The sequence below is a fragment of the Acomys russatus genome, chromosome 24 (assembly GCF_903995435.1).
Source record: "Acomys russatus chromosome 24, mAcoRus1.1, whole genome shotgun sequence".
In the NCBI taxonomy this organism is placed as follows: Eukaryota; Metazoa; Chordata; class Mammalia; order Rodentia; family Muridae; genus Acomys; species Acomys russatus.
In genome coordinates, this window is record NC_067160.1 from 59,831,157 (window position 1) to 59,843,155 (window position 11,999).

The 11,999-nt window shown below is 54.7% G+C and overlaps 1 protein-coding gene across 3 annotated transcripts in view; it reads right to left on the reverse strand.

The window, feature by feature from the left end:
- The window catches only part of Brd3 (bromodomain containing 3), a 29,872-nt gene extending 19,753 nt beyond the window's left edge, over window positions 1-10,119 (reverse strand). For 2 of the 3 annotated variants that reach the window (XM_051166415.1, XM_051166413.1), the window contains exon 1: window positions 9,990-10,119. The gene's annotated coding sequence lies outside the window, so the exon portion shown is untranslated. Of the gene's footprint in view, window positions 1-9,562; window positions 9,794-9,989 lie in introns of those variants that run through there. The other variant, XM_051166414.1, reaches the window with a different exon arrangement.
- Window positions 10,120-11,999: the final 1,880 nt, after the last annotated feature.

Here is an 11,999-nt window from a genome sequence, read left to right on the forward strand (position 1 = left end):
GTACGATGGAATAGAGGTAGCATGCAGTAAAGCTACTGCATACTGTGTGGCAAGGACACCCTGTAAATACAGGAGGGGGCACCACACAAGAGAAGCCTGTGTAGGAATATACCCCGTTTCTCCAGCACTCAAACCCCTTGCAGTCTGTGGGGGAGCAGAAGCCCTGAGTAAATGTGTGCTGTTGACATTGGCACACTCATAGAGGAACGGCAAATCATTCCCCACTCCCCATGGTCAGAGTCAGAAGGGAAGAGCAAAGCTTTCTTGGGTGCACATGTACAGAAAACTTCCTCCCCAGTCTCCTTGACCAGCCATGTACCATAAACTCCACCTCCTTGTGTTTCAGCATGTCATAACCCCGCCTCCTTGTGTTTCAGCATGTCATAACCCCGCCTCCTTGTGTTTCAGCATGTCATAACCCCACCTCCTTGTTGAGCTGTCTGCAATAACTCCATCTCCCTGTTCAACTGTATATAACAAACATGCTGACCTTCCAAGGTGCTGCCGCATCACCATCAAAGAGCCCAGCCCACCAGACTTCCAGCTTTTTCTCTGTATCTGCCTGTCCTTTCTTCATTCCCTTGAGGCCCCCAGTCAGTTCTGTCCCCGGGACAGCTGCAGGGACTCAATACCTATCTTCCAAAGAAGAGGCTGGGCAGCACCATGTGTGCCCTGTGGCCCCACTTCCACTGGTAAGGGCCTAGCCCAGGCTCCACACTGCACTGGGGGGAGGAGGGGCTCATGCCTCATCTGTGAACCTGGTGTCTTTCAGACTTTCCTGTGTGTTCATGTTTATCACAATGTAACAGTTCAAGGGACCACCCAGAGCATTCTGAGGGCCCCTTAAAGTCTCACCGGAGATCTGAAGCCCTTCTTGAGAAGGCTGACTGGTAAACATTTCGTAACATCCACTCTCAGCAGGTTCCATTCCTTCCATACACACACACCCCAGCTCACGGCAGAAAGGGTCTCAAAAACCTATATCTGCCATGTTACCAGCCAAGCAGGCCTCGCTGGCCACCCTGCATCCAAGAAACACTTCTGAGCGTCTGGGGTGCCACCTGTGTCTGCACTGAGGCTCTCCAGGTATCCTGGGCACCCACAGTATGCCACTTCACAGGCCCTGGCATCTCCCCACCTGGCACGCACAGCCCCAGGGAATAGAGCAGTGGGCAAGCAGACCCTCCAGTCTGTGCCAACAGCCATAAAGCTGTGTCCTCCCTCCCCTGTAGACCAAAGGCTTCCAAGGCATAATCCTGGGCTCTGTACTACCAGAATGTCAGTTCCCACCTCCATATCACTTCTCACTGAAGTCATCAGACAGTCCCACCCTATACAAAGAAGGTGACCTTGTTAACCTATTGCATCAAATCACTTGTGGGTTCAAAACCCTCCTGACCACACACTAACCAGCAGAGCCCAGGGTGACAGGGCCTTGAGATGTGTAGCGGCTATAGCCCCGCTGGCCTTCATTATCCCTCAGGACCTGGGACTCATATCCTCCCAAGGCCTCCTTGGAACTTACTGAAATCCAAACAGCATGAGGTCGCAGGGCAGATGCTGAGGTGACCACCCAGGGTTGTCATTCGTCTTTGCTACCTAACAGGTTCATAGTTCATCCTTTTATCTCCCGTGGGGCGGAGCCTGGAGCTAAGCACTCAGGGTTCAGGCAGCAGAAGCTAGTCATGACCAGTGTAAGAGTGGAAGCTGATTCTCATACAGTGCATGAGATTTCCAGGAACAAAGGCTGATCCTGCTAGTGTGTGGGTCGAGGGAGGTGGGCCATGGGGCACCCACAACACTGAAAAGGGTCTGAGGCTCAGGCTAAGGTGCAGGAAGGCCTCCTCTGAGGAAGGTAGATGAATATAATCCTTTCCATACCCAGGTACTCCTGGTTCCCACCTCCTGGAAAATGTCTTAATGCCTGGGATGGAGACAAGTAGGGTGACAGCAGGGTGAGGGGTGGAGAGGGTGGGAAAGCCAAGCTGCCTACCCAGGACCACTAGAGAGAAGGGCTAAGAGGTAGGATCCCAACCATCAGGCGCCCAAGTTGCCTGGCACACTACCACCCATCTGGACTGAATTGCACACTTAGTCTGGCATGCCTGGGCATCAGGGTCCACTGTAAGCCTGGCCTGACCTTCCCATCAATGCCTAGCAACCCTCAACCAGCAGCGCTGAGTGAGCCAGACACTCATGTGAGATGCTACATCAGTGCTAGAACCTGACAAGGCAGGAGAGCCATGGGCTTCCCCGAAAGCTGTCTCCCATGGGAGAAGCAGCTTTCTTTTGGTTGTTGTTTTGATTTTTCAAGACAAGGTTTCTCTGTATAGCCCTTGCTATCCTCAATTCATGGAGATCCGCCTGCCTCTGCCTCCTAAGTGCTGGGATTAAAGGTGTGCACCACCACCACCTGGCAGAGAAGCAGCTTTCTGATATACAGTGGGCCCAAGATGCTTATCAGGGTGGAGGCTTGGGCTGAGACAAGACCATCAGGGCCTCCTACAGGCACAGTCAGAGACACACCAGAGTGCACAAGCATGCAGACTCCCATACATACAATGAGCATGAGCTGTAGGGCAACCCTAAAAACCCAGCCTCTAAGGCACCTGCCCCAGGTGACAAGGGAGTCATGGCAACCATAAATGCCAGCAGGCAGACCATGTCTGGGGCCTTCTATCTCACTGATGGGCACATCTCTGCAATGCTCACAAGCCTACATGTCAAAGGCATCCATCCCACCCTTCTGTGTGTCACTCTAGGGCTCAGGCTGGTCTGGAACCCACTGTGTAGCTCAGGCTGGCTGATCCTATGACTTACCTCTCACTGGGGCACATGTTTTGACTGCCAACTTTTTAGAGGTCAGAAGGCCAAACCAGTGGATACAGCACTCATAGGAATGGAAGTCTTTCCTATGCAGATCCCTACCCCAAGGCCCAAGGGAACACCATTTTCTGTAGGGAAGGCCAAATGGCCAAGGGCCTGCTGCTAAGAGCTTTTGAATAAGGACTATGATCCTGCAGCAGAAACATTGTGGGCTGACTTCTCTCCAAAACCCTGGATCCCCTCACTTGGGCCTCCAGGACAACAGAGGCTCCCTTCTGTAATTCAGGAAGCAGGTTTGGGCTAAGGTGTGGCACTCAGGACTCTGCATGTGCCCTGGACTGGTCCGCTGAAAACCCTTGCTGGAGAGGGAAACCTGATTCAGCACTCAATCATATTTGGGAAGCAATGCTAATTCTTTGGGGGTGATGACACTATGATTGTGAATTTCAAAAACTCCTTATCTTTTAGGGGTCTGAACTGCACATTCCATGATCGAAAGTGTCCAGAGCTTGACAGCATATTGGGAGAAGCACAAGACAAATGGAGGTCTGGACAAATCGGAAAGCTTAGAACTGTCAAGAGAAAGGGCACTCCATCTTCAACTCTTGCCCCAACCTACAAATCTGTACAGGACCTGAGTTTAATTCCCAGCAACCACATGGTGGCTCACAACCATGTATAATGTGATCTGACACCCTCTTCTGGCCTGCAGGTGTATGTGCAGACAGAGCACTGTATATGTGAAGCTGAGGCAAAGGCCAATGCCCTCAGGTAGGGTGGCTAGGATGGAGCTAAAGCACAGTGCCACAGAGGCCTCAGGGCTTCACATTTCTTTCTTTCTTTTTCTTTTTTCTTTTTTTTCTGAGACAGGGTTTCTTTGTGTAGCCTTGACTGTCCTGGACTCGCTTATGTAGACCAGGCTGGCCTCGAACTCACAGCAATCCACCTGCCTTTGCCTCCCAAGTGCTGGGATTAAAGGCGTGTGCCACCACGCCTGACTTACACTTTGTTTTTTTTTTTTACTTACACATTTCTAACACATAAAATCTTCCCTGAATTCCACCTGCCTCCAGGAAAGGCATAGGAGGTGTGCCAGCTGCCTTGAGGGTCACTCTGTATTTGTGGTGCAGATGGTCCTGCACATTTAGTGCCCATGGAGCTGGAAACCAACCTTTTAGGTGCCAGTCCAAAGGGGTGCACACACAGGATGGCAGGCCCTCACACAGTAAAGGAGCTGGTGGGCTATGGCATTGACCACCCAGCCCCACTGACAGTCAATGAATGCCAGACAGCTCTTTGCTGCAGTAACTCCCACGAGGCCACCCTCCTGCTTGCTGCTTGTCCATGAGAAAGCAGGACACAGAAGCTGCAAGCCCTCTAAGGCCTGGCCTTCAGAAGCTGCAGAGAATACTACTAACACGGGACTGGAGAGATGGCTCAGAGGTTAAGAGCACTGGCTGCTCTCGCAAAGGTCCTGAGTTCAATTTCTGGCAACCACATGGTGGCTCACAATGGTCTATAATGAGATCTGGTGCCCTCTTCTGGTGTGCAGGCATCCATGTGGGAAGAGCACTGTATACAAAATAAATAAATGTTTAAAAAAAAAAAAAAGAATACCACTAACACTCAAAACAACCACCTCAGCCAGGCAGGACAAAGATGGAATCTGTACCTGCAAACTGCGGTTTATGCCCTCACTGAGGCCTACCTCCCCCAGGTCTGCTATTTAGCAGAGCCTGTTCTCTACAGAGCCCTGGAATCTTCTCACTGGGGCCTCCAGGACAGCACAGGACTTCCACCAGGGGCAATGCCTCAGGACGACCGTGGGTGAAAGTCCATCTGAGGAGGCATTAGCCACAAGAGGATGTGAAACCACCCAGTGTAGAAACCACAGAGGCCCACAGACAGCAGAGGAAGCCTGGAGCAAGGCTCCGGTGAGACCCTGAGAAGCACCTGAACACCCACACTCTACACTGATGACAGCCCTCACCACACAAGGAAAGACAAGAAAGGTGTACAGAGCTCCAACTCCCCATTCACATCCCCTACCTGCCAGACCCACTCAGGACAGCGGGGCTGGAAAGCCTTAGGCCTATAGGTTTTCTACCCTCACTGCATTGCTTCAGGCAGGCCACCTCCCCCTTCCCCAGGTCCGGACAGAAAGCAGAAGCCCAGCCTTTAAGTCCAAAGGACAAGTCAGCAGAGGTGAGAGGCCAGGGCTCAGGGGCCCTGGACAGACACAGAGGGGGTAGGGACCTGCAATTTTATCACCATAGAAAACACTCAGCAAGCTCAATGCAACTTCACAGCATCCTCCTTTCAACCTACAAGCTGTGGGGCTCAGGTCCCCCCACTGCTTTGCCAAGCCAGCACTACTAGACAGTAGAGACCCCAGGGCCAGCACTCACTGCAGCCCAGCCATTCGGGCTTGGCAAAGGTCAGCTCCACTGCTACTCAGCCAAGCACACAGCACCTTTCCCCCACGCTAACCCTGGGTCAGACCAGACCCTGGACAGCTGCCAGACTCTGGGAGCAGATCTAGCCTGGGAAGCTTTTCTTGAGACTCCAGAAAGCAGCCTCTACTCTAGAGCTTCAAGGCAAGCTGAGAGGGCCGGCTATCTATCCGGGAAGGCTGCCCTGGACATGTGTGTGGGAGAGTCAGGAAGGGCAGGGCCAGTCAGCTCCCAGAGACTCCAGAAGGCCTAGGTTATGAAGAGGGTATCCTCAGTGACTCCCATCTGGGGACATATGAGACCTGCAAAAAGTGGCCCTGGGCCATGTTCTCCCTGCACAGACATAGATGCTAGGAGTTGAGGTGGCTGCACAGAGATCAGAGAAAAAAGGAAGCCAGGCAGGGTATGCCCAGTTCTCAATAGGGGACTCAAAAAAGTGTAGGTCCTCAGCTGGCCAGAGACCACTGCTCCACCAGCCTCAAGATGCCTTCAAGAGGCTCTCTCACTCTGGAGACAGAGGCAGAGGTGGAGGTAGGAGGATCTCTGACTGTAAGTTCGAGGCTAGCTTGGACTACATAGCAAGTTCCAGGACAGCCAGGGCTTTGCAAAGAGTCAGTCTCCATCCCTACCCCACAAAAGAGGCTCTGTTGTGTGATAAACAGGAGATCACTTCCACATACTTAAGGCCACCATCTCTCCATCCCTAGTCTTCTCATTCCCCTGGAGGCACCACAGCTCTGGGGGAGGCCAGGTTGGTAAGTCCCTCCTCACACTGAGTTTCCTCTCCCTGAGACCCTAGCAGTGCAAGTTCAGGCCCAGGTCTCTGTTGCTAGTTCCAATACATTGGTGGTATTCCTAAGAGCTCCAGCACTCAGGCAGGCAAGGAACTACTCAGAAGTGGAGAATAGAGACCCAGGGTGGCCCACGAAGAAGGAGCCAGAGCCAGGCACCAACAGGGCCACCTACCCAGACTCACCACTGTCCCTACAAAACTCTCACAACACTACAGGCTACTGCTTTCACACTGGCATACAGGTTGGGTGCTCTGGGAAGGGCCACCCTAGGGATGGCCCTCCAAGTCTGGGAAAACAGATCTGTTCTGGCAGGGCCAGCTTCTGTGACAGACAGAGCCAAACGCTCATTGCTGTGGGGCCTCAAGGCAGGCAGGGCCTATACAGGGCCTCCCTGTCCACTGGGAACTCCCCTGAGTGGCACTGCCTTGTCCTTCACAGCTAGGAAGCCCTAGCCAGCACCCCAAGCTCACCCTGGTCATGTCACACCTGCTTCTAACAGCTGCCCGGCTCTGTCTGGCAGGGGACCCAGCTGATACGCCACGCCCCACCCCATGAAGGGTCAGCTCTGTTGAGCCCATGGCTGTCCTATGGAAAGGCACAAGGCTCAGTGGCTGCAGCTGTCACCACTCACCACACCTCTCTGCCTTCCAACTGTTGCCCATGGTCCCAGGCTCTTAGGCCTTGGTGCCTCATGTGACAGCAATCCATGCAAGGAAACTAAGTTTCTCTTCCTCTGGAGACTGCAGCCTCCAGAAGGGCCTCTGAAGCACCAAGCATAGCCACCCCACACAAGACCAGCTGTGAGGCACACCACACTCTTCCAAGGACAGGTGGGTCGTGCACCTTGTTCTTACAGGGAGCCCGTCAAGTGGCCCCATGTGCACCACGGCTCAAGGAGCCTGATACTACACTAAATGGAACACTGCAGAACAACACTGGGCAGCAGGCCCACTGGCACCTGGATCTACTGGGTCATGGAAGAAACACTCTCCTGTTGGGCTGCATGACAAGAGGCCAACCAGCTCAGGGCCTGATTTACAGATGGGTCAACTGAAGGCCGTTAAGAGTTGCTACCTTGTCTTCTTCACCACCCAAGAACAAGACCATGAACCAGGTTTAGGAGGGTCAATGCAACTAGTCAAAGCCCAGCAGCTCAACTACCTCACCTCCCCAGCTACCGTTCACTCAACAGTCAACAGTGTCAGCCAAGAGCAAGAGCAAGTCACCACCGTGGGCAACCCTTATTCCCAAGTGTCTCCCCTGTCTCCCCAAGTCCCTCCCCTAGCCTAAGGCCCTGAGGAACCAGTTCCATCAGTGTCTGAGTATGTCTTCTGGAAATGCTATTGGAAGTTGACCAGGCACCTGTGGACATCGCTGTATCCACCTAATTCTTCTGGAAGCCCCTCCACCTTGTTAGGACCCGATGGCCTCCATGGGGCTCTGGGCCTGATGCAGGGAAGGGCTTCCCCAAAATGCATCTCCAGGTCAAGGTCGTCAGGCCAGATGGAGACACTGAGAGCTCAGAGCCAACAGTGCTGGACTGCCAGAACCAAAGCCTGAGCCACACTTGCAATATAGATTCAGATCTGTATAACCAAGAGGCCTATAGGGAGACTACCAACTTGGGAGCACTCAAAACAAAACAATTACCCCTGCAGACAGCCCACCAACACCTAAGATAGCTGAGTGTCCCACACAGGGCAGCAGAGTAAACGGAAGGCACCACATGTCAAGACCCAAAGCAAACAGCAGCCCCAGGTGCAGGGGACAGCAAAGTCTCCACTGGATCCTGGTTTCCCCACCCAACAGTTGCCTGTGGCTCTTCCTTTTGAGATCCAGGCACCTCAGCCCTTATTTAAACAGTAGGCAGCATGATTCCACTTGTGGCCTTGGGCCACCCTCCCTCTGGGAAGGCTCCGCCACAGTAAACCAGGAAGTGGACAAGGTAACCCTGGGAGGCCCTGGGGGCACAGCTCCAGGCTTGCAGGAGCCTAGGCAGAAGTAAGCTACTCAGCGTCTTGCCTTTCAACACTCCCCCACTTTCACCTTCTACAGGGCTGACAGAGGGAGGGAGCCTTTACAAGATCCACCCCTTACTCGGAAGCTCATTTCCAAAGCAGGATACCGCACTGTGGAAAGCAGTTACTCTGTGAAAATACTCTTGGCACCTCCTCAAAATAAAATGATAGACAGACAGACAGACAGACAGACAGATGAACAGGCACACCCCCAGTCATCCACCCTGCCAAAAGCTTTTCAATTTCTCTCTCCTGGGTTTCCCAGAGGTAGGGCTAGGACTGGATCACAACAGATTCCTGGAGCCTTGCTCAAGGAGTGGGATCACAGCTTACCAGCAAGGTTAGGAATTACCCCCACCTCCTGAGCTGCCAAGCCTGTACCTCACCTCTCCTGATCTATAGCCAACAACACACATCAAGGCCTCAGACAGAACAAACAGCAAACAGGCCTTTATTTGCGAATGAGAGGCCACACTCACGGCCACCCGGAAAGGTCACTGGGGCCTAGGGCTGGTCCTTTCCTGGACCCTGGAAAGCTGGTGAGAAACTCTTCGAGCAGCACAGATAGAAGCTCACTTCAGGGACATTCCCCACGGATCCACAAAGCCACTCTAAGGACTAAGAAAGTGTGCAAAACAACAGGGAAAAAGCAATCAGCTTGGGTGGGGGTGAGGGGAGACTAGCAATTCCTTCACTTTTCTTCTTGCACCCAGCTCCACCCAGCACCCAGTTAAGAAAACACGAATGAACTCAGAGACCTAAGCTTCTACAGTTACGAAGTTTAAGGTACCGAAGGAAGCACCAGCTGTGCACTTATTCCAGGCAGAAAGCCCTCGATTAAAATACAACAGAGCCTTAGGATTGAGCCCCTAAGTGTGAACTCACAAAAGGACATGCCCCCCACCCGGCTCCCAAAGAATCCCCTCCGCGCCCCTTACCCTCAAGAGCAAGAAGGCTGTTTATGGTTTCCACGTCAGCCCTGCCCCCGTCGCAGCAACTGGTGGAGATAACTTCCCCAAGCCGCTAGGTTTTTTTCACCGGGAACCTTTATATGACAGGCTTTGCGGTGCACATTCTTCACCCAACTGGCTTGCGTGTTATAAACGAAGTAGGGAAAAGGATGTGCACCCACCCCTCCCACCTCGATCCAACTCGACCTCGCCCGGATTAAGTACTCTTTTAGGCTGATTTCAAAATACGAACTGGGTTTCTTCCTGGCCTGGCTGCAATAATTCAGTAACTCGCGAGCGCGCAAAGTCGGTTCCTGGGCCATAACTCTGCAAAGGCAGCCGCCGCCCCCCAAGCCACGCCGCCGCTGTCCCCGACAACCCCCACCCCGCCCGCGCGCCCCTTGCAAGGCTCCCGGAAAACCCAGGCCCAGCCTGGCCTGCCCCGCGATGATCCGCCCCGTCGGGCGCCGGCAAAGTGGCGCCGGAGCGCACAGCCGCGACCCCGGGCACTCCGCGCGCACCTTCCCGCGCCGCGTCGTCCGGGCAGTCCCCTTCGGAAGATGGCGGGCAGAGGAAAAGGGGAAAGGGAAAAAAAAAAATCCCTTCCGTGAGGGAGGGCTGGCGCGGAGAGCGCGGGCCGTGCCAAGTCCAGGCTGGGCGCCCCGACCAAGGCGACGCCTCACGGCCCGGCCCGAGAAGATCGGCAAGACGTGGGCGCAGGGCGCAGGGCGGAGGGGAGCGGAGCCCGCGCAGTAGCCGCGACCCCGGGCGGGCGGCCGCCGCGCTTTGTTGCATCGCGGCCGCGCACAAAGGCGGCGGAGGCGGCGGCCCCGGGCTCGGGGCTTCGAGACGTGCGGAAGGCCTGCGCCATGCGATGGGGACCGCGCTCTCTCAGCTGGGCCGGCCGCCACCGCCCCGCGCGCATAAGGAAGCAAAAGAAAGGCGTACTTGGCCTAGGCGGCTCCAGCGCCGTCGCCTCCCGGCCCGCGCGGCCGGCTCTTCTTTGGCTCGCCGGCCCCGGCAGCATAATAGACGCGCCGGAGCTATACAGGGCTCATGCGCTGCGCCGCGGCGCCTGGCGGGAGTCGTAGTCCGCGCCCGGGCTCGCACCAGGGCCGCCCAGGGGAGGCCGAGGCGCACGGACTACATGTCCCGGCCCCGCCGGCGCCGCGTCCCGCCCCGCGCGCCCCCGGCCGCTCGCCCCGCCGACCCGGCCGCAAGCGGGCCAGGCCTGGGGGGCACGCGGGGGCGGGGCTGGAAGACTGCCCGCCAGGACCCGGGGCTACACTGCAATCCGGGCCCGCCCGCGCGTCCTCACTGCTCCGTTCTCAGCTACACGCAAGGATTAGAGCTGGTGGGCGGGTTTGCAGAAGCCCTGGAAAGCGTGGGAAAGGCGGGAACGCAGTTAGCACCCTGGGATCACTACCCGGGCACCCGGAGGCCTCCCTCAAACCCAGGATGCACACAAGCAGAACGGCGCACACGGGCCCGTAGCTCGTGTTTGTAAACAAACCGCGTGCCTAATTAGCCTGGCGGGGGCGCGCGCAGGGCGGTCCCTGCTGGGGAGGAGCCGCGATCAATCCCGCCCCGACACCCAGGAACGGGATGAAGACCTAGGGACTCGGTAGAGACCTGGCCGCCAGTGCTGGAAGAACGCCAAATCTCCAGAGCTAGACGCCAGTAAGGGATGTCCTAGGCTGTGCCAGCAGACTTTCCCACCCCCGAACCTCAATGTGTCTCTGCCCAAGGAAAGACAGAGTCTCTCGCCCCTTTTCTGCGTTTTGAAAGGGTTAGATCACAGTCATGGTTCAGATCTTGTTTTAGGTGAAGATTACCCTGGGGCCTACGTTAGTCCTTTTTTATACAGCTCTAACTTAAGGTGGGTGCGTTTTAGACCCCAACAAAAAGTCACAAACAAAACAAGTTTTTCCATCAGTGCCTGCTAAAACTGCCAATGCAGGGTTCCAATTCCTGGTGTGAGCTGGACCCATTCCAAGACACTGGTGTCACTGGGTTTATTTCTGGTTGAGTAGGCACTTTGCTGCATGCAGGAAATGCACAGGTGGTTATGGTATTAAATATCACACACACACACACACACACACACACACACACACACACACACACACGGTGGTACATATGGAGAGGAAACAGTCTCAAGAAGGCAGAGAGACTTACCCTAGGCCTCTAAGGAGGTCCCAACCTCAAAGTTCAGAGTCCTTGGAAAGAGATTTGAGGAGAAGCCAGAACCCCTCCAGGCTTTCCTTGCAGTCTCGGACTGACAGCAGGTGCCTCTCACACCCTCCGGCAAGGTGGCCACTTCAAAGACAGCTCTGCTTTTTAGGTTGTTGACTGGGCACAGGGCAAGGAGGTTCCAAGTTAGAGCCACCACCACTCAGCGCACATGATAGTCTTGTATAAACACGGGTAAAAGTAAAACATCCACATAAAATGAAGTAAATCTTAAAAAAATTAATTAAAGGCTCCATCATATACCTCCCAGCCCCCCAGCCCTCGGAAAATCTGCAACCAGGCTTGACCTTGTAGGACAGGTGCACTGTGTACTGGGGCCACTCCAACCAGCCAGGCTGAGTGAGGTTGTGTACCATGTCCACACTGTCCTCTGAATGCTCTGAGATGCCCCTGGGAGTTCACAAGAACCTGGGCCTCTCCAGGGCCTAGTCTCCCCTTTCTCAGCACTATACTCAGGGGCCTGACTCAGTCTGTAAAAGATTAGTCTGTGTGAGAATAGAAAAGGAGCTCGGGGCTGGAGAGATGGCTCAGCGGTTAAGAGCACTGACTGCTCTTCCAGGGGTCATGAGTTCAATCCCCAAGCAACCACATGGTGGCTCACAACCATCTATAATGTGATCTGATGCCCTCCTCTGGCGGCAGGTGTACATGCAGGCAGAGCACTGTAAACATAATAATAAATAAATAAATCTTTAAAAGGAAGAA